The sequence below is a fragment of the Symphalangus syndactylus genome, chromosome 13, assembly GCF_028878055.3.
Source record: "Symphalangus syndactylus isolate Jambi chromosome 13, NHGRI_mSymSyn1-v2.1_pri, whole genome shotgun sequence".
Taxonomy (NCBI): domain Eukaryota; kingdom Metazoa; phylum Chordata; class Mammalia; order Primates; family Hylobatidae; genus Symphalangus; species Symphalangus syndactylus.
This window is the reverse complement of record NC_072435.2, coordinates 63,988,298-64,011,172: the sequence shown is the minus strand read 5'-3', so window position 1 is coordinate 64,011,172 and position 22,875 is coordinate 63,988,298. Positions and strand designations below refer to the sequence as shown.

The window sequence follows — 22,875 nt, the reverse complement described above, 5'->3', positions numbered from 1 at the left end:
AAATTGGGACCAGAGGGTATTATTACATATCTGATTTACATTTTTACATTTTTAAAAAGGTCACTTTGTATTCTGGGTGGAAAATAATGTGGGGAAGGACAAGAATGAAAACAAGTTAGGAAGCTCCTGTGAGTCCAGACAAGAGATGACTGTGGCTTAAACAAGGGTGGTATCACAGAAACACAGGATTTGAAAGCCCGAAAAGACCTTAACAGCCATTTAGTCCAACTGTCTCTACATAAAGATAAGGTCCTAAGACAGGAGTTAACTTGTTCAAGGTTTCATGACCAGTGCCAGAGACTAAACTGAAGCCTGTCACCTAGGTCAATGTTACCACCACTAAACCATGCTTTTTAAGACAACAGAGTACAATAAAAGGTCTAATTACTTAAAACAAATACCTGAGTTCTCAGATTTAATTTCACACCCAACCCAATGGAATGAGCTAAAACATATGAGGACAATGACATAAAGGTCTAATTAAAGCACCTGAAGGTCCAGAGAAAAGTACATAAGGGGAGCAGAACTAGTCAAAGGCTCTCCAGTCAAACTGCTTAGTGATGAAATTTTAAGACTATAATCTCTAACTCAAATATGATGCCAGTTTATCCTCTACATAGGACCTTCTGATGGGTAAGATATATCAACCACTATAATCACAAGTGTTTTTCAATGTTGAGTTTATCATTCCTGTTGACCAGAACTGTGAAGTGAATTGCTTTTAACAGTAGTCCTGCACTTAACAAGAACCTCTTAATCACCATCCTCACTCTCCTTTCTGCTCTACTTCCTGCCCTTTCACCTCTTCATTGCCTATTATCACCATCATTAATCATCATCACTTTCATCTAAACAGAGAAATGTTATAAATGCTTTTTCTGTCCTTAAAAGCTTGCATACCTAGTCTTAATTGTTTTGTTGAAGGATGATTAAGTTGAGAGCACCTGGAAGAAAAAAACACAAGTATAAACAAGCTAAAATCGAAGGATTTAATGCAATATTTTCAACTAGCAACTAAAACTCTATAAACAAGTCAGTGACAACCTTGTGACTAATTTGGATGTCCTGGACATAAAATATGATCTCAGTATGTTCCCTAATTCAGAACTGCTAGAACAGCTGACCAGTTAATTATTTAATACAGGCAGCACTAAAGCTTCCTGTTAAATTCCCTTGCTCTTTATGGGATTAGCTCATGTAGGCAGGAGTTCTATAATGCTTAATCCCTGAAGCTATCCTGAAGTTAGCATTTTCACATGTATTCCTTCCCTAAACCTTTTCTTCCTCTGGTGTCAACTTTGTTCTCTGCAACACTGGTGTTCATACTGAATTCTCTTTTCTCTCCATTTTAATCTCTGTAGGGAAATAACTGGCACTAAATTTCCAAGAAACTGTGCACAATACAAACTGTAACTTAACCATCTTTCTTAACACTTTCCTAATCTGAAACTGATTACTCAATCCAAACACAGTCTAAAAATCCCTTAAAATTTGTAACCAGACTGGTGTTGTGGCTCACTCCTGTAATCCCAGCACTTTGGAGGACTGAGGTAGGAGAATTGATTGAGCCAAGGAGTTTGACACCAGCCTGGGCAACATGGCAAAACCCTGTCTCTACAAAAAATACAAAAGTTAGTTGGGTGTGGTGGCACACGCCTGTAGTCCCAGCTACTCGGGAGGCTGAGGTGGATCAACTGGGCCAGGGAGGTCGAGGCTTCAGTGAGTTGTGACACTGCACTCAAGCCTAGGTGAAGTGAGACCTTGTCTCAAAAAAAAAAAAAGGAAAATAAAATTTGGACTTATCCCATGAGTTTATAAAAACAGTTTAACAAGGATTGCTACAAATGTTTTAAAATTAACATAAAAAAGAAGGCCGCGGAGTGGCTTTACCCAGCACTTTGGGAGGCCGAGGTGGGTGGATCACCTGAGGTCAGGAGTTCGGGACCAGCCTGGCCAATATGGTGAAACCCTGTCTCTACTAAAACTACAAAAATTAGCCAGGCATGGTGGTGGCCTGCAATCCCAGCTACTTGGGAGGCTGAGGCAAGAGAATCGCTTGAACCTGGGAGGAGGAGGTTACAATGAGCTGAGATTGCACCACTGTATTCCATAATCCAGCCTGGATGACAAGAGAGACAGACTCAGTCTCAAAAAAAAAAAAAAAAGCAAGAAACAGCATTCTCCTGAAAGGTAAAAAAAGGATCATTCTACAGGTGTGTTTTTGAAGAGTGTCTACTTAAGGTAAGACAACACACCAAATTCTCAGGTCAAAAAGACATTACTAAACTTGAAACTTACAGCTTTACTATGGGAAAGTTACCAAATATTTTAAAACTGAGAAAGTCAACTACTAAAAATCTACTTAAGGATTACGTCAGAATTTGGACACAAGTGAATTCTGTCTATAGATGCGCAGTCAGGTATACAAAACAAATATCAAAACCAAAAATAGGCTTAAAAATAACTATTATCTAATCCATTACCAAGACTAAAAGTTGAATGGACTGCTCAGAGAAGACTACAAAGAACTTAAACTTAAACTGATTATATATCAATAGATTTTAAGATAAAGCACATGAAAACATTGCTTCACATTTATCTATGGCTCCCATTCCTGCTTCCAACAAAAATATAAACAAAATAAATCAAAGAAGACATCAAACACTGAGAGCAAGCATGGAAAATGAGTAATACAAAATACATCAGACAGTTGGGAATATTTTAATAGCGTTTTCAGATAAATCTGGATATTGGTCTTTGACACTACACCAAAGCTCAGCAATTGGTTGCAATATGGAACAGGATACCTTATTGATAAACTTTATGTTCTCTATAACATTAAAATCCGTTGGTCTAGCTGACACTTTGGAAAGATTTCTTACCCATGTATGATTTTTATAATATTATGCATTGATCATTTGGAAATACTCAGTTATGCAGATAATCAAATGACAGATTTCATTATATACTTACAGCAGCTGATACAAGCTTTCTAAAATTTTTGCTTAAAATCTAGGAACTTTATCATTGACCATAAATACTACTACTATTTTCCCTAAAGCAAAGCCTCACTGTTTTCAAGAAAATGTCAGCCTAATGCCCTAGTCTGGCATTCTTCTAAGCAAAAATGGCATTGTATGAAGACTGATTCAGTGTGCAACTCAATCACACAAATACTTTCCCTAGAAACAACTATTATATTTCAGTATGCTGCCAAGTGTTTTTGTTTTGTTTTTTGAGACAGGGTCTTGCTCTGTTACCCAGGTTGAAGTGCAGTGGCACGATCACAGCTAACTGCAGCCTCCAACTCCTGGGCTCAAGAGATCCTTCCACCTCAGCCTCCAGAGTAGCTGTAGGTGTGCATGACCACACTGGCTTTCCTTTTTTTTTTTAATAGGAGAGACAGGCTCTCACTACATTGCCCAAGCTGGACTTAGCCTCCCAAAGTGCTGGGAGGCTTGCTGTCCATTGCCTCGCCAGTGTTTTAAGCATACTTCCTATTTTGTTACAGTATATTAAAAAGATGTGTACAAAGGTAGAGATTTAGTTTAAAATTTTTTTACTTCTTCATCAAGAGCATTTAGGTGAAACTTAAAAAAAAAAAATGTGAGTGCATGGCAGTGAATACAATGATTATTAGGACAGTGAAGTACTCTAACCTGGTTTATTCTAAAGTGCCAGAAGTTTTATCCACCGTTTTTACATTACAGGTACAAATGTCACTACAGAAAAAACGGCAAAGAATGTCTCAGTGTTATAAAAATAGTTTTGCACTTGCAGACTCGCCAAAAATGTCTAGGGGACCTCCAGGATTCCTTGGACCATACTTTGAAAATACTGATCTAGGTAATGCATGTTACACTAATCAAAACTCACAATTATTTATTAGTCCTTATTCATACTTTAATGGGAATCTTAAGCAATGCCATAAGAGAATAAAAGCTTTACAGGGCCAGGCAAGGTGGCTCACGCCTGTAATCCCAGCACTTTGGGAAGCTGAGGTGGGCAGATCACAAGGTGAGGAGTTCGAGACCAGCCTGGCCAATATGGTGAAGCCCCGTCTCTAAGAAAAATACAAAAAAAATTAGCCAAGCGTGCTGGCGCATGCCTGTAATCCCAGCTACTCAAGAGGCTAAGGCAGGAGAATTGCTTGAACTCGGGAGGCAGAGGTTGCATTGAGCGGAGATCGTGTCACTGCATTCTAGCCTGGGCGACAGACTCCATCTCAAAAAAAAAAAAAAACAAAAACGCTTTATAGAACAAGAACTAATACGACTGGGTATGGTGGCTCACGCTTGTAATCCTAGCATTTTGGGAGGTGGAGGCAGGCAGATTACTTGAGCTCAGGAGTTCAGACCAGCAGGGGCAACATGGTGAGACCCTGTCTCTATAAAAAATACAAAAATTAGCTGGGCATGGTGGCATGCGCCTGTAGGCCCAGCTACTTGGGGAGCTGAGGCTGGAGAATGGCTTGAATCTGGGAGGTTGAGGCTGCAGTGAGCCAAGTTTGTGCCACTGCACTCCGGCCTGGGTGACAGAGTGAGGCTGTCAAAAAAATATAGTACATTATTATTTTATGGTTTATAAAACATTTATGAGTAATACTGCATTTGATCCTCAACAACTCTAACAACAGTATGTCATCATTCTCACTGAGGAGGCAAGGAGGCTGGAAAGCTTCAGAAGGAAAGTACACATTTTGCTTTATACACATTTTGCTTTAAAAAAGTCATTGTAGTGATGGCATTATGGATGATATTCATTTTCTTCTTTATACTTTTCTATATTCTAAACATTAGTAAGAAAATCAAAGACAATCTTATAAATACAAATTCAGTACACTATCTCAAGTTTGTTAATTTCAAGAGCAGTAGGAGAAAATAACAGATAACATACATTATATATCTCATCCTATCCCTCAATTCAAGATTCCAGAGGAATTCCTGCATTTTGCTGTTGTATTGAGAAGCTCGTGGATAACTTAGAAGCATCAGCCACAAATGTTAGTACAATGTGGTAATAGGATTCCATATTCTAACTGCAACTTTAAAACACAAGGTAACAAACAGCTGGATGCAACAAACATACCTTTTGACGCATAAAAACTAAGTAAAAATAGATTATATATATAGTCCTTATTTTATTGATACCCTTTCAGTTCTATTAACTGAGAACTTAGAAAGTCCCTGAATTTAGTATAAAGTAACTCTGAAAAATATATTCTAATGTGAGAAGGATAAATTTTAGAATACACAGATAATTATAATTTCATTTTACCCAGCATTTTCCATTTCCTCTCCAGAAGCTTTCACCAAAAATTGCTACTAAATAGACAAAACATGTTTCATCTTTTTCCCTTCCCACAAGGCAAAGAAAAGGAAACAGGTAGAGGCAATCCACCACTTCGGCAATCAGTTCACTGTATATTTTTAAAATAAAGTTACTTAGTGAAATGCTGGGCCAGGCACAGTGGCTCATGCCTATAATCCCAGCACTTTGGGAGGCCAAGAAGGGTGGATCCCTTGAGCCCACGAGTTTGAGGTGAGCTTCGGCAACATGGTGAAACCGTCTCTACAAAAAATACAAAACCTGGCCGGGCGCAATGGCTCACGCCTGTAATCCCAGCACTTTGGGAGGCCGAGGCAGGTGGATCACCTGAGGTCGGGAATTCGAGACCAGCCTAATATGGTGAAACTCCCTCTCTACGAAATATACAAAAGTTAGCTAGGTGCGGTGGCCTGCACCTGTAGTACTAGCTGCTCAGCAGGCTGAGGCAGGAGAATTGCTTGAACCCGGAGGCGGAGGTTGCAGTGAGGTGAGATTGCGCCACTGCACTCCAGCCTGGGTGACAGAGTGAGACTCCATCTCAAAAAAAAAAAAAAAAAAATTAGCCAGGCACAGTATTCCCAGCTACTCGGGAGGCTTAGACTGGAGGACTGCTTGACCCCTGGAGGCGGAGTTTGTGGTGAACTGAGATCCTGCCACTGCACTCCAGCCTGGGGGACAGAGCGAGACTCTGTCTCAAATAAAAAAAAAAAAATTAGCCAGGCACAGTATTCCCAGCTACTCGGGAGGCTTAGACTGGAGGACTGCTTGACCCCTGGAGGCAGAGGCTGTGGTGAACTGAGATCCTGTCACTGCACTCCAGCCTGACTGACAGAGCGAGACTGTCTCAAAAAATAAAAATAAAAAAAAAATAGGGCAGGCGCGGTGGCTCATGCTTGTAATCCAGCACTTTGGGAGGCCAAGGCGGGTGGATCTCAAGGTCAGGAGATTGAGACCATCCTGGCTAACACAGTGAAACCCAGACTCTACTAAAAATACAAAAAATTAGCCGGGTGTGGTGGCGGGCACCTGTAGTCTCAGCTACTCAGGAGGCTGAGGCAGGAGAATGGCGTGAACCCAGGAGGCGGAGCTTGCAGTGAGCCAAGACTGTGCCACTGCACTCCAGCCTGGGCGACAGAGCGGGACTCCGTCTCAAAAAAAAAAAAAAAAATCCAAATTATTTATTAGAGTTTTTAATGGATGCTCACTTCCTTTATTCAGTCTATTTGCACAACAGTTAAAAACATTCAATCCCCCAGTACTGGAAAAAATCACAAGTTATGAGACCAGAATTCAGTTAAAATTTAAAAGGTCTCACTGATATATGTATATATATATATATAAAGTAGTATAACTACAAAAACAAAGTGAAAGTAATTACAAGTAAGCTTTAGGAAATGGTTTGATATAAAACTCAAACTCACAACATTAAATAATTACTCTCTATGGTCAGAGAGACAGATTTGTAACTTAAAAGAACATTTCTAGTATGCAGGCACCTCATATACAATCAAGTAATTTTTTTCTTTTTCTTTTTTTTTTTTTTTTTTTTTGACAGAGTCTCACTCTGTCGCCAGGGTTGGGAGTGCAGTGGAGCGATCTTGGCTCACTGCAACCTCCGCCTCCAGGTTCAAGCGATTCTCCTGCCTCAGTCTCCCAACTAGCTCGGATTATAGGCACCTCCCACTACACCCAGCTAATTTTTTGTATTTTGAGTTGTATACTGATACCACAGAATATAGTCCTCCTGTACAACAAAAATCAGATGGAAATTCTCAATTCATGTTGTAAATATTTTTTATTTTAGGGAATTTAAATTAAAAAAAAAACTGGTACATTTCCCCTACATTTTCATTTTTTCCTAAGTTTTAAGGTTCTTTGGAAAGTTTTAAAAATTTTGACCCTCTACTGATTCAAAGGAAAAAAAATCTTTCTAAATTACTACTTAAATAATCAGTTGCTACTGCACCCTTGATTTGACCAACATTAGGAATAAATAGTCCAATGTTAGGAAATACGGAATTTACGTAAGTGATACTATTTTTTGTTGCTGGTGAATTTTAAAAAGTGATGTTTTTAAGGCAGCACAAAAGTTCCTGATAACTTTTCTTGTTTAAAATAGAAACTCTCTAAGACCAAAGAGACTTGATTTAGAATCCAGTGCTCAACTGGGTTCAAAGTACAACAGATTATATACAAGCCAGTTTTTACTGCAAATGGATAAATTCATCTATTCTTTGTAGCTACTGCTTCCACTGTGCTCATGAGATTTACAAAGAACTTAAGACCTCAAATGGTAATTAGTACCTTTCAATACCATTGCAAAATAATCTATGAACACAGGAAAACATTAGCTTCCAGAGCCATGGTACAGTACTCCTGTTTATAGATGGCTGAGCTAAAAATTTTGTCCAATGTTACAATGAATCATTGCATCAGCCAAAATGTCTTAACTTGTTCTAAAAGAAATTCAATTTGAAAAGTCTAACAAAAACTTCAGCCTAATCTCTTAGACCATGGAGTCCTCAATGACAGGAGGGGGAAGAAAATCCAGGGCATATTTTTAGTCACAACCTTTGTCTTAGAAAGTTTAAGAAAGACCAATATTTGCCTAACTTTTCTATAGAGTGAACATGTGACATCACTGCTATAAAACAGCAGTAAATAGCTAATTCATAAATGCTAAATTACTCCTAGCGCCAGTCAAATCTAGACACTGCAGATCAATACTCAACCTCCTCTTTAGCAACACAGAGAAACACAGTTATTTTACATCTTTAAGGAAATGATGCAAATCAGTAAGATCTGTGTGATAATCGATAATAAAACAGCCTATTTAAACAATACTTTTGGGGAAAAAGTAAATGGACACCTTGTAAAATCGGTCAAATTCTCTGTAACAGATCCAATTTCAGATTAATTTCACTGCCTCAATAAATATTTATCCAGTACCTACAAAAGGCAAAAAAACCTGAACGTGAGCTTTTCATCCAAATCTTAGACTGCATTTAAAATAACATGTCTAATCAGTTACCATGTTATCAATCTCTGCATAGACCTTCCACCAATCTTGAATTAGACAGGAAGATACACTTGAAAGGATCCTTACAAAAATGGATCTAGTTGTTTTAACGATTGTTTGCTATACCCTCCTTACATGGTGGCTCTTTATTATGGGAGGGGGTCACTTTACCTTTATACAGGTTAAGAGAAAATACTGGAATTCTGGAAAGGATTGAGGATAGAACGAAAATTAATTTGTCAAGTAAAAGGGATTCCAAAGCCAATATGGAAATGTTTCTTTTTAAAGGATTACACCGTTCTCTTCAAGTATCCTCTCTTTGAATGTTCATTACCATTATAATCCCTAAATTCAAACGCTAACCATTACACTGTGCCCAGGCAAAGGGCTAGGAAGAATACTGTGAAGAATGAAATGGATCAAGTCCCTACCCTCATGGTACTTACATTTAACTGGTGTTGAATGTCTACTCCAAGGCACCATGCCAGTGCTTTAAGGAATACAAAACAATATATATCTTGTGGTTGGAGTTTACAATTCAATGGAATAAATAATATAAAATGGTAACAGGAGGTAGGAAGTAATGCGTGTCATAGAAGGTAAGAGAGATGACTTTTACGCGGTCGGGGGTGAGTGGGAGAACGTAAAAGAGAGCAGAGCAATCATTTTCTTTTTTCCTTTTTTTTTTTAGACAGGGTCTAGCTCTGTCACCTAGGCTGGAGTACAGTAGTGCCATCTCGGCTCACTGCAGCCTCTGCCTTCCAGGTTCAAGCTGGTTCAATCTGAACTTCCCAGGTTCAGATTCTCGTGCCTCAGCCTCCCGAATAGCTGGGATTGCAGGCGCGTGCCACTACACCCGGCTAAGTTTTGTATTTTTAGTAGAGACGGGGTTTCACCATGTTGCCCAGGCTGTTCTCGAACTCCTACCTCAAGTGATCCGCCTGCCTCGGCTCGGCCTCCCGAAGTGCAGGGATTACAGGCATAAGCCACCACGCCTAGCCAGAGCAATCATTTTCATGCCCCATACCACATTTTAAAGTTAAATCAGTTTAGTATTGGTTCTTCAGTTGTATTTTGATACCTGGCATATTAAAAACAACAAACTGGCTACATGTGTTCCAATGATTTACTTTAGGACTTCCTCAGATAAGGCAGCTTCACAATTTATTGTCAATGTCAAACAAGGAAATGCATGTGAAAACACCTAATGCAGTACAGATTAAAAGCACAGATGGGCTCAAATAAGACTATCATTCAGGCTCTGTGTGCTTATTTAATCTGAGTATCAGTTTCCTCACCTAAAACCTGAGGATGAAACTACCCAAGTGGTTTTTCCTCCTATTTGACTAAGGTACCCACTTTTTAAAAGTGCGATATGGGAAGAATATTCTTTGTAAGATGATAATTCACTATAAAAATGTTGTATTTCTTTCTCCATGTTGTCTCTTATGGATAGACTACTGTCCTAAAGGTCAGTGGACCCACTAACTGGTTATCTTATCTAGGCCTCAGTTTCCTCCTCCATAAAATGACAGGGTGGGACTGGATGATCTAAATAGTCCCTTCCGGCCCTTAAAAAGTCCCATGACTCCACTATGACTCAATAAATACTATTTCAAGAGTCAGCTTTTAAGAGTAATATGGGCTTGAAGTTAAATGAATGTCTCCCTTTTCTATTTACTTAAGTTACTTTTTGTTAAGATAAGGTCTAGTTGAGCAAGTCCAAACAGTATTTTAATTACAAAAAAAGAGAGCTGAAAAATAAATTTACGAGTAAGAGCTTTAAATTGTTAAGTACTCGACATATATTAGATGCTGCCAGCAAAACCAAAATCCAATTAGATGGAATTAATTTTAAAATACTAAAATCACAATCTTCATTTAGTGTCAACTTTCTACCCCGTAAAAATGTGACTTCCCGTTACTGCAACACAGAACTGCTTCTATTCATACCAATCAGAAGTTACAGGGCCAAAACGTTTTTCTAAACTATTGAAGAGAGTGGGAGAGGGGGGAAAGCGAAGGGGAAGGAAACCATCTGCTTTAACTTGCAAGAATTATCTTTTCTCCAAGGCATCAGTGCTTTTCAGAAGAAAAATCCGGAGGGCCCGGTTCATTGGGCGTAGTTTTAAATAAAATTCATGGCGCTGATAGTTTTAAGATTAGACACCTCGAGATGGCGAAAAAGAGAAGAGGACAAACTTCCTGGATTTTCTCTCCCTCTGTAAGAGAGATTTCCTCTTGCTGACGAAGGGAAAGGCCCCTTTAACAGTTTTTCTCTACACGGTGGCTGCTGCCAGACTAGGTGGGGCTCTCTCCGCTGCCTTCCTCCTGCCACTTCCCGCAACAAATGGAGCAAGCCAACCCCGTTTCAAGCAAACTTTTTCCCTGTCAGGCTCAAGCCCGCGGGGCGCCGGGGAGTGGTTTCCCCCGAAGGCTCCTCGCCCTAGCTCTGGACTGGGGGAAGCTGGGTCTTTGCAAAGGACAACTTTCTGGTTTCCGTTCTAACTTCCACCCATACCACGGAGGGAACCCAGGCGACAAGCGAGGGGGCTCGGGGCGGGGAGCGAGTCTTTGGGGGAGCCGGCGGGGAAAGGAGGGCGGCGGGAGAAGCTGCGGCGGCCGCGGGCTGAAGAGAGCGGGCGGATGGGGGGGGTCCTCGGGCTCTCACTTCCTCCGCCATATTTCAGACATTTGACCCCTTCCGCAAAGCGCGCTGTTCCCCCGCGGCGGCGGCGGCTCCTCCTCGCTGGCCCGCAAGGCAGCGCGCTCGCCGGCCCGGCGCCTGGCCCTCGCGCCACCTGCTGTGCGCCGAGGGGCTGCCGCCGCTGGGGCCCCTGACCGCCGCGCCCGGCCCGCGCCTCGCCGCACCCCACCCGCTCCCCTCAGCCGGCGCCCGGCCCCCGCCCCGCGCGGCCGCCGCCGCCGCTTCCCTCAGCGGCCACGCACTCACTCTGCGAACCTCTCACGCTGTCACCGGGTCCCTGCAGCCAGCGTCGCCCCGCGCTCCCTCCGGGTCGCTACTCTAGGCGCCACGGCGGTCCTGCCTCTGCCGCCGCCGCTCCGGCTGGTTTACACGCCTGAATCTGGGCGAGGTTTGGCGATGTCGCCTTGACGTCAGGCGTTCAGCCTCGCTCCAGCTTCCGCCCGCGGGCGGGGCGCGCGGGTGCGCGGCCCGGGAAGGGGCGGGCCCTGGAGGGGCGGGGCGAGGGGAACCGAGGGGGCGGGGCCGCCATGCGCCGTGTCCACCGCATGCCGCGAAGCCGGAGCGCTGGCCCTGCCCACGGGCCGCTTAGCTGCCTCTGGGAGGCCTGTCTGCCGAGGTTTTTCTCTCTAGCTGCGCCGCGCCTTCAGGCTTGCTTCCCCAGGCTGTCTGGTGGGCGGAATCCGCGCGTCGGTGTTTCTGACCCTCGTAGGTTCCAGTGGAACCCTCTGAAACCCAAAAGGCGCCGCCTCTTAATGCAAACTGTAGTCATTGACTGGTCCAGTCTGTTGGTATTCGCGTCGTCCTTTGTGCTGGGCAAAGTAACCGTGAAGTAACGGAGAGCGCCGTTTCTACACATAGAGCTCCCCGAGGGAGCCTGGGCCAGCAAGTCTTTCAATTCTTGAGATGCCTTTTCTCCTGGATTGACAAGTATTTTATCCATTGGTGTCTTAACCCGGGCGAACTCTTTCCAAATTCCCTTGCCAAACGCAGTTATCAAATCGATGATTTCCAAATAAGTTTGTACCCTGCACCTAAACCAACGCCATTTATATAACTAAAATAAATTGCGTATTTTAATGCATGGCCTGGACGCTTTATTCACTTAACAGGACTACCCATAGGCAGGTAGGTTTATCGTGTGACTTCAGGGCACCAGAAAACACTTTCTGTTCCAAAATGCCTCGTTCCAAAAAGGGCGGGAACTTAACACGGGAACTTACCATTCTTACCCTTAGTACAAGAAACTTACCAGAACTTTTTCTTGAAGCAGTTCTGATGGGCGAGGAGATTAAAAGAGCAAAGTGTAGGGAAAAGTGGGGATCGAGGGGTCATTTAAGACTTTCTTGATTCATAATTTAATTAGGCCCTGTACAAATTATTCTTGGAATAAATCTTCATAAACGTTGATAAATTTGGAAGATAAATGGAATGTGATCAATTTCACTCCTTTTAAGAATATGTAGTGATTGAAAACTAAGCTAACCTAAGTTAAATGAATAGGTGAGAATGAATTATAACAGTTCTCTGTGTTTTATAATGTTTTGCAATTTAGGTTAATTGAATAGATTACCTATTTCGATAATTTCTATTTCTTTAGAAAAACATTTTTAAAAAAATTATTTACTGTCTGCATTTATTGTGCATACAACATGATCGTTTGAAGTAATGTATACATTGTTACATTACCTCACGGAGTTATCTTTTTTTTTTTTTTTTTTTTTAGAGTCTTGCTCTGTCACCCAGGCTGGAGTGCAGTGGCATGATCTTGGCTCACTGCAATTTCCGCCTCTCAGGTTCAAGCGATTCTCCTGTCTCAGCCTCCCGAGTAGCTGGGATGACGGGCGCGCGCCACCACGCCCAGCTAATTTTTAGTAGAGAGGGGATTTCGCCATGTTGGCAAGGCTGGTCTCGAATTCCTGACCTCAGGTGATGCGCTCGCCTCGGCCCCCCAAAGTGCTGGCTGGGATTACAGGCGTGACTCGCCGCCGGCTGAGTTAGCTTTTTTTTTTTTTTTTTTTTTGAGACAGTTTCGCTCTTGTTGCCCAGGCTGGAGGGCAATGGCGTGAACTCGGCTCACCGCAACCTCCGCCCCCCCGCCACCCCCGGATTCAAGCGATTCTTCTGCCTCAGCCTCCCGAGTAGCTGTTATTACAGGCATGCACCACCACGTCCGGCTAATTTTGTAATTTTAGTAGAGACAGGGTTTCGCCATGTTGGTCAGGCTGGTCTGGAACTCCCGACCTCGGGTGATCTGCCCGCCTCGGCCTCCCAAAGTGCTGGGATTACAGGCGTGAGCCACCGCGCCTGGCCTTGAGTTAGCATTTTTTTATGAGAACACAACATCCATTCTTTCAGAAAACCTTTTTAAATGAAAGTTTCAACGGCAAATTTCAGAGCAGTCCGTTGGAATTACTGTAACTTCTCAATGAATAAGTGAATTACAAATAAATTTGACTTTACTAACTTTTCAATTATTGCATAAAAATTTGATAACTGAAAGTCTGAAACTTTGAGCTCACGGAAGTGTTACCTGAGAACACTGTGCTTTTTTTTTCTTTCTTTTTTTAGAAAAACTCTTTGTCCTTTGGGCAATTGATTTTTTTTTCCAGAAAGAAATTAGTTTTAGAAAATTGAAGCTAGAATTTTTAGAGTTTGAGAGAACATGTAAAATAATCTATTTAATTAAAAACACATTTTCTCTTATTGGACTGGAAATCATTGTATTTGTATTAAACCGTTATCACTCTGCAGAGAATACCATAATCTGCATCTCTTAGCACTGAACTCACTTTTCAGTTTGAGCCTCTTTCCTATTTATTTCCTTGACTTCTTCTCCAGGATATTCCATTGGCAATTTGCACTGGTCATGTGTGCAAACTGAACTCATCGTCTTTGTAACCAAACCAGTTTCTTTTCCTTTGTGAATTGTATCACCATCTTTTAAATTACCCAATCTTCAAGCCTGACACTTAGCTCTCTGCTCTTCTTGAATAATCCATCAATTGGCATATCTATTAGATAGTAATTTGACAAGGTCTTTCATTGTGTTTCCTCTTTTCCATTTCAACTAGGACCATACTAAGTGAGTTTTTAGTTGCCGAATTTAGGTTGGCAGAACTCATCTCCTGGACCTTTGCAGCCTGGTGGCCTCCAGTCTCTTTCTGATGTGATCCATTTTACACATTGTTGCCAGATGATTATCTTCAAGCATACCAAGCAAGTCATTTCCTTCCTCAAAGAGCTTTCAATTACTCCCCTACTCTACCAAAATAAAATTAAAATCCTTGTGTCTCACTTTTTCCTTTCACTTAAAACTGATTTACAGTCAGAATGGACAGTGGACTTTTCCTCTTGCCCACATAATTTGCTTCCCCATCTCTCTGTTGTGCATAGGTGAATGATTTCCTCTGCCTGGAATGCCCCTTCCCATTCCATCTCATTCTGCAAATTGGAAGGCAGAGGCGGGCGGATCACTTGAGGCCAGGAGTTCAAGACCAGCCTGGCCAACATGGTGAAACCCTATCTCTACTAAAAATACAAAAATTAGCTGGGCATGGTGGCACATGCCTGTAATCCCAGCTACTCGGGAGGTTGAGGGAGAAGAACTGCTTGAACCGGGACCCAGGAGGCGGAGGTTACAGTGAGCAGAGATCGCACCACTGCACTCCAGCCTGGGCTACAGAGTGAGACTCCGTCTCAAAAAAAAAAAAGAAAAGAGCTTCTTTTCTGATACTTCTAACCTTATGTGTTCTCTTCTCTTCTCTTTTGAATCCCCGAAACATTTTCTTGCTGTTTTTCTTTGTCACTTGTGTTTGACCTTCCTGTGAATAGGGATTTGCAAACTTTTTCTGTCAAGGGCCAGATAGTAAATATTTTAGGCTTTGTGGGCCAGACAGATGGTCTCTGTTGCAACCACTCAACTCTACAATTGTGGGACAAAAGCAGCCGTAGATAATACATAAATAGACCTGACTGTATTCTAATAAAACTTTATTTATGGACACTAAAATTTGAATTTCAAGTAATTTTAACATGTCACAAAATATTCTTTTTTTTTTCTTTTAGCCATTTAAAAATGTGAAAATCAGCTGAGTGTGGTGGCTCACGCCTGTAATCCCAGTGCTTTGGGAGGCTGAGGTGGGAGGATCACTTGAACCTCAAGAGCTGGAGACCAGCCTGGGCAACATAGTAACAACTAAGACCTTGTTTCTACAAAAAGAATTTAAAATTAGCCAGGTGTAGTGGCACATGCCTATCGTCCCAGCTACTTAGGAGGCTGAGGTGGGAGGATGGCTTAAGCCCAAGTCGAGTTTGAAGTTACAGTGAGCTATGATCATGCCACTACACTCCAGCCCTGGTGACAGAGCAAGACCCTGTCTCAAAAAGAAAAGAAAAGAAATGTCTAAATTGTTCTTAGCTTATAGGTGCACAAAAACAGGGGCGGCCTGGATTTGGCCAGTAGGCCATAGTTTGCTGAGCTCTGTACTCAGGGCCAGCTTCACAGGCATATGTCCCATGCATGCAGTTGTACAGAGCCCTGTACCTAAGTATATTGTTGTACTTAGCCAGGTAAGTACAATTTGGTAAACCCAGCAACACCCTGCATGGCTGGGTTGGGAAGTTGAAAAGAATAAGAAGACTGCTTATTAGATGCAAAAGAGAAAAAATACATATGGTAAACCCTTCTAAAAGGGTTCCATGATTGGTTTAATGCTCTAATGTCACTATCTTGATTTTTTGTTTGTTTTTGAGACGGAGTCTTGCTCTGTTGCCCAGGCTGGAGTGCAGAGGCGTGATCTCGGCTCACTGCAACCTCTGCCTCCCGGGTTCAAGCAATTCTCCTGCCTCAGCCTCCCTAGTAGCTGGGATTACAGGCGCCCAGCACCACACCTGGCTAATGTTTTGTATTTTTAGTAGAGACAGGGTTTCACCATGTTGGCCAGTCTGGTCTCGAACTCCTGGCCTCAAGTGATCTGCTGCCTCAGCCTCCCAAAGTGCTGGGATTACAGGAGTGAGCCACCGCGCCTGGCCATCTTGATGTTTTAAATAATTTTTTAAATAAGAAGCTTGAATTTCCATTTTGTACTGGGTCCCACAAATTACGTAACTGGTCCTGCCTATACTAGAAGATAAAATCCAGATCAGAATGTGTATGTGTGTATGTATATTTCTTATAAGATCAGGATTTCCCTCCTCTCCTCTCCTCTCCTCCCCTCCCCTCTCCTCTCCTTTCCTCTTTTTTTGAGACAGAGTCTCACTGTTGCCCAGGCTGGAGTGCAGTGACATGACCATGGCTCACTGCAGCTTCCAACTCCCAGGCTCAATCAATCTTCTGCCTCAGCCTCCCAAGTAGCTGAGACTACAGGCAAGTGCCACCACAGTCGGCTAATTTTTCTATTTTTTGTAGAGACATAATATGGTCTCACCATATTGCTTAGGCTGCTCTTAAACTCCTGGGTTCAAGCGATCCTCCCAACTTAGACTACCAAAATGCTGGGATTACAGGTGGAGCCACTGCGCTGATCGTATTTCTTTTTTTTTTTTTTTTTTTGAGACAGAGTCTCACTTTGTCGCCCAGGCTGGAGTGCAGTGGCGCAGTCTCGGCTCACTGCAAGCTCCGCCTCCCGGGTTCACGCCATTCTCCTGCCTCAGCCTCTCCGAGTAGCTGGGACTACAGGCGCCCGCCACCACGCCCGGCTGATTTTTTTATATTTTTAGTAGAGACAGGGTTTCACCGTGGTCTCGATCTCCTGACCTCGTGATCAGCCCGCCTCGGCCTCCCAAAGTGCTGGGATTACAAGCGTGAGCCACCGCGCCCGGCCTGCGCTGATCGTATTTCTTATCTTTATAAGAAATACAGCTTGGTGCTTTCCACATAATAGGCATTTGAGATATATTTGTTGCTTTCGACATAATAGGCATTTAAGATATATTTGCTGAATTTTCTTTTCCTAAGGTAGTGTGAAATGGCAGAGAGGGTGAGAATCAGAGTCCAGCTCTTACTATGCTTATTAGCCTAGTGGTCTTGGAAAAATCCCATTACCATGTTGAATCTTAGTTTCCTCATCTATAACATGGGATAATAATATTTGCCTTACAGAACTGTTGTAAAATAGTGTGTAGAAAATAGCAATGTCTCAGTCTCTGGGACAAGAAGCAGCTCGGCCGGGCATGGTGGCTCACGCCTGTAATCCCAGCACTTTGGGAGGCCGAGGCGGGTGGATCACAAGGTCAGGAGTTCAAGACCAGCCTGGCAGAGATGGTGAAACCCTGTCTCTACTAAAAATACAAAAAAATTAGCTGGGCGTGGTGGCAGGCGCCTGTAATCCCAGCTACTCGGAGGCTGAGGCAGAGAATTGCTTGAACCCAGGAGGCAGATGTTGCAGTGAGCTGAGATCATGCCACTGCACTCCAGCTGGGACACAGAGCAAGACTCTGTCTCAAAAAAAAAAAAAAAAAAAAAAAAAAGAAGCAGCTCAAAGCAAGTTTTTCCCCTTTTTTTTTTTTTTTTTTTTTTTTTTTTTTTTTTTTTTTTTTTGGAGGCGGAGTCTCGCTCTGTCGCCCAGGCTGGAGTGCAGTGGCCCAATCTCGGCTCACTGCAAGCTCCGCCTCCCGGGTTCACGCCATTCTCCTGCCTCAGCCTCTCCGAGTAGCTGGGACTACAGGCGCCCGCCACCACGCCCGGCTAATTTTTTTTTTGTATTTTTAGTAGAGACGGGGTTTCACCATGGTCTCGATCTCCTGACCTCGTGATCCACCCGCCTCGGCCTCCCAAAGTGCTGGGATTACAAGCGTGAGCCACCGCGCCCAGCCGTTTTTCCCCTTTTAAAGAAAGTGAATTAATAGTGTCCTTAACTATCTAACCTGATAACAGTATTTCTAATTTTTCATATTATTTACTTCCTTAAAAGTTTTACTTTTTTTTTTTGAGACAGAGTTTCACTCTTTCCCAGGCTGGAGTGCAGTGGCACAATCTCGGCTCACTGCAACCTCCGTCTCCCCAGGTTTAAGTGATTCTCCTGCCTCAGCCTCCCAAGTAGCTGGGATTACAAGCGTGCGCCACTACGCCTGGAGAATTTTTGTATTTTTGGTAGAGACAGGGTTTCACCACGTTGGCCAGGCTGGTCTCAAACTCCTGACCTCAGGTGATCCGCCCACCTCAGCCTCCCAAATTGTTGGGATTATAGGCATGAGCCACTGTGCCTGGCCAAAAGTTTTACTTTAAAGGAATAACATCTATGCTTCATTGGTTTCATTTTAAAAAGTCCATATGAGTAGCAGTCTTATTGCAAATCCAAAATTGGATTTTTAAAAGACCCAGATTTATAATTTTCCTGATTGACAGTTAATGATTATCAATGTAAACATTTAACTTCCAATTTATCATGGTTATCAGTAACATTAATGTACCTTAACATTAAACATTAGTATATTATTTTATTCACAAATTAACAATATTGAATTTGATCCTTTCAAGGCACTTCCTTACTGGCTTTTCCCTCTGTTGTGTGTATGTGTGTGTATGCAAGTATTATATAAATCTATGTATGTGTATATAGTGTATGGTATATAAATACAGTTCTGTACCTTTGCAACACCCTGCATGGCTGGGTTGGGAAGTTGAAAAGAATAAGAAGACTGCTTATTAGATGCAAAAGAGAAAAAATACATAGCTTACATCTCTAGTTATTAGTTTGTAGACAGCTGCTTTAAAAAAAAAGAAAGCAAGAAAAAGAAAAAAATTGCATCTTCAGTAGTTTCATTCTATTTTCTTGGTCAAAGATTGCATTCCAAACTCACTGCAGTTATTTTATAAATTCTACCACTTAATCACACAGGAGACCAGGTAAGAGCTTATTAGACCATTGCTATTATGAGAAAACAGCTCAGAACTCATACTCTCCTAGGGTAGTTTGTGTTCCTCTAAGATTTATGTTTTGGGGAAACCATGCACTTATATATATGAAAAATGAAGCAGCTTGGCATGTTTCTACTCTGTGTAATAACTGTAATAACTGCTTATTTGTCTCAAGATATATTTCAAATTCTGTCTATACTCAGTTTCAGCAGTTGTGGGCTTGACCACCAAACCTGCCTACACCACATTAAATAAATCTAACAGCCCTCTAATTTTGTCATTGCTAAGGTCTGTGATGTAAGGAACAGATTATACTTAAAATTTCCCCATCTCAAGTCTTAGCTGAGAAAAACCATAAAAATGAAAATGGCATTACCAGAGCCATCATGTAATTGAGTGTTAAAAGCACAAAACTATTGGTAAAACCAACTTCATAAAATATACCCTATTATGAAATTTTCAAAAGAAATTTTAAATTTAGAAAATCTTCAAAAACCACATATACTTTCAGAATCTGGGCTGTCCCCAAATCAAACAGCTAATATGCCCAACATGCTCGAGTCAAGCATTTCTTGGGACTTTATTATTAGGATAGTATTTAGCTTCTGGTTCCAGTTATGGCCAAGTCCTGTGTATGAGTCACATATCTCAATAATAGTTATCAAATTCCAAGAGGTAGGTTTTAATGACCCATTATAAAGATGAGAAAATTTCTTCTATTTTGTATTTATCTAAATCTCAGTCATTCTTCAAGACCCGGTGGTCTCTTCCTTCTCTGAATTTCCCAAATAATTGTTGTTTGTACCACTCATTTAGTACTTATCATACATTGCCTTACTTAAGTTGCTTTTGTCTTCTTTCCATTCTGAGATCCTCAAAAACCAAAACTGTATCTTAAACTTCTTTGTACCTACTATACTGCCAGGCATTACAGATTAGAATCAAATATAGGGGGAGGTTTTTCTAATCTTGGTTAGAGTCTCCAAATTAATCATAGTGGATTTACCTCTGGCAGTTATTTAGCCTTTGAAAGTTTCTCTTCATTAATCTTTATTCTTTTTTAAATTTCAAGACAGGGTGTTGCTCTGTCGGCCAGGAGTGCAGTGGCATGATCACAGCTAACTGCAGCCTCAACCTCCTTGGCTCAAGAAATCCTCCCACCTTAGCCTCCTGAGTAGCTGGACTACAGGCAGGCACTACTGTGCCCCACTAAATGTTTAAATTGTTTTTTGTGGAGACAGGGGTCTCACTATACTGCCCAGCCTGGTTTCAAACTCCTGGGCTTGAGTGATCCTCCTGCCTTGGCCTCCCAATATGGTGGGATTCGAGATGTGAGCCACTATGCCTGGCCTTTTTATTAGTCTTTAAAATGCTCATAACAATGTTTATAATATAGGCCTTTTAAAAGGATTTAAAATAGGTCATGTGTCAAAATGGAAGTAATATAGAGTAGTGGTTAAGCGGACCAGCTCTGATGCCATACAGCACATGTTGAAATACAGGCTCTACTCATCCTGAGGAATTTACTTCTGGTACTTCAGTTTTCTCATTTGTAAAATGAGTACAATAATATAACCTATGTCATGGATTATTGTGAGAATTAAATGAGTTCACGGTACAAACAGAATAGTGCTTACCACAGAGTAAGCACTCTATTAACTACTGGCTATCATCATCTAATGGATTATCAATATATGTTTCTTTCTGCTACTTGCTCTGGCACAGTAATACTTTGTGCAAACATAGTAAGAATTCAACAAGTGTTTATTAAACTTTCACATTGCTTTGCTTATGACAGTTCTCAAAAATTGTTTGTGTTTATGTCAGTAGTTTGCAACTTGAAGATATTTCTGCAATGGAAACAATGCTATAAAGTTTATACCATGAGTACGTTAACACGCTACTTGATTATTAGGGAAGTTCAAAAAAACTCTATTTTAGGCCAAGTAATCCCAGCACTTTGGGAGGCCAAGCGAGGCAGACCACCTGAGGTCAGAAGTTTGAGACCAGCCTGGCCAACAAGGTGAAACCCCAGCTCTACTAAAAATACAAAAAAATAGTCAGGTGTGGTGGCAGGCACCTGTAATCCCAGCTACTTGGGAGGCTGAGGCAGGAGAATTGCTTGAACCCGGGAGGCGGAGGTTACAGTGAGCCGAGATTGTGCCACTGCACTCCAGCCTGGGCAACAATAGTGAAATTCCACCTTAAAAAAAAAAAAAGAAAGAAAAAAAGAATGACATGGTTCCCTCAGTTTTTACAGCACCACATTCTCATGGTTTCCTCCTTTCTCTGACTGCTCCTTCTTAATTTCTCTTTGGCCTGTCCCTTCCTCTTCCTGTCCTTTAAGGGTTGCAGTCCCTCAGAATTTGATCCTGGAGTTTTTTCTTATATATTTCTGCTGGGCAATTTTATAGTCTTTCTCATGATTTTACATGCTGTCTAATAGCCAATAACTCGTAGATCCCTATCTGCAGTTCAGACTTCTCTGCTGAGCTCCAGATCATAGAGCTAGTTGCCTCCTGGAAAGCTTTCCTTGATGACCTCCTTCAAGACTGCTGTTCCTCCAGGAATCCTCCTATCAATAAATGGCACCAGCTCCCTGAAACAGAAATCTGCCACTTCCCTGTACCTTATTCCACATAGCAAATTCTTCAGCAAACCCTGTTGATTCTGACTGACTCCAAAGTCAGTCAGTCAAATCTAACCACTTTTCTTTATTTTTATTGTCTGGCTGGTTTATTTATGTGCTTTCACTTTGTCCTTCCTCTCAACTAGCCTCTAAATAGCAGTGTTAATTAAAAAAAAAAAAAACTTTTTCTTATGGAAAATTTTGAACATACATAAATAGAAGAGTTTAATGAATCACCATGTTCTCATCATTCCAGTTCAACATTTAACCTCAGTTTGCTAATCTTGTTTCATCCATCCTCTCTATTTTTCTGGTTGGAGTAGTTTAAAGAAAATCCAAGACATCATTTTGTTTTACTTGTAAATAATTCAGTATGCATTCCCCACAGATAGAACATTTAAAAAATATAACCACGATGTCATTGTCCCACGTAACAAAATTAAAAATGATTCCTTCTTTGGGAAGCCGAGGCAAGGTGGATCATGAGGTCAGGAGATCGAGACCATCCTGGCTAACACAGTGAAACCCCATCTCTACTAAAAATACAAAAAATTAGCCGGTCGGCCGGGCGCGGTGGCTCACGCCTGTAATCCCAGCACTTTGGGAGGCCGAGGTGGGCGGATCACGAGGTCAGGAGATCGAGACCATCCTGGCTAACACGGTGAAACCCCGTCTCTACTAAAAATACAAAAATTAGCAGGGCGAGGTGGCAGGTGCCTGTAGTCCCAGCTACGCGGGAGGCTGAGGCAGGAGAATGGCGTGGACCCCAGGGGGCAGAGCCTGCAGTGAGCCGAGATCGCGCCACTGCACCCCAGCCTGGGTGAAAGAGCGAGACTCCGTCTCAAAAAAAAAAAAAAAAAAAAAAAAAAAAAAAAAAAAAAAAAAATTAGCCGGGCATGGTGGCGGGTGCCCGTAGTCCCAGCTACTCAGGAGGCTGAGGCAGGAGAATGACGTGAACCTGGGGGGCGGAGCTTGCAGTGAGCAGAGATTGTGTCACTGCACTCCAGCCTGGGCGACAGTGTGAGACTCCATCTTAAAAAAATAAATAAATGAAAATAAATAAATAAATAAATACATAAAAACGATTCCTTAACACAATCTAATATCCAGGTCATATTTAAAATTTCCTGATTGTACCAAAGATAACTTTTTACTGTTGGTTTGTTTAATTCACAATCCAAACGAATTCAAACAGTACATTTAATTATTGTGTCTCTTAAATATCTCTTATTTATTTTATTTTTTTTTTAGAGTCGAGGTCTTGCTCTGTAGCCCAAGGCTGGAGTGCAATGGACAGTCACAGCTCACTGCAGCCTCAAACTCCTAGCCTTAAG

At 41.9% G+C, this 22,875-nt stretch overlaps 1 protein-coding gene across 15 annotated transcripts in view; it reads right to left on the bottom strand.

The window, feature by feature from the left end:
• Nucleotides 1–11,541, bottom strand: part of RAP1B (RAP1B, member of RAS oncogene family) — a 52,043-nt gene extending 40,502 nt beyond the window's left edge. For 2 of the 15 annotated variants that reach the window (XM_055240029.2, XM_063614234.1), the window contains exons 1-2: nucleotides 11,310–11,530; nucleotides 901–944 (exon numbers count right to left, since the gene is read on the bottom strand). The gene's annotated coding sequence lies outside the window, so the exon portion shown is untranslated. Of the gene's footprint in view, nucleotides 1–900; nucleotides 945–11,300 lie in introns of all 15 variants that reach the window. The other 13 variants (XM_055240030.2, XM_063614235.1, XM_063614239.1 and 10 more) reach the window with 13 other exon arrangements.
• Nucleotides 11,542–22,875: the final 11,334 nt, after the last annotated feature.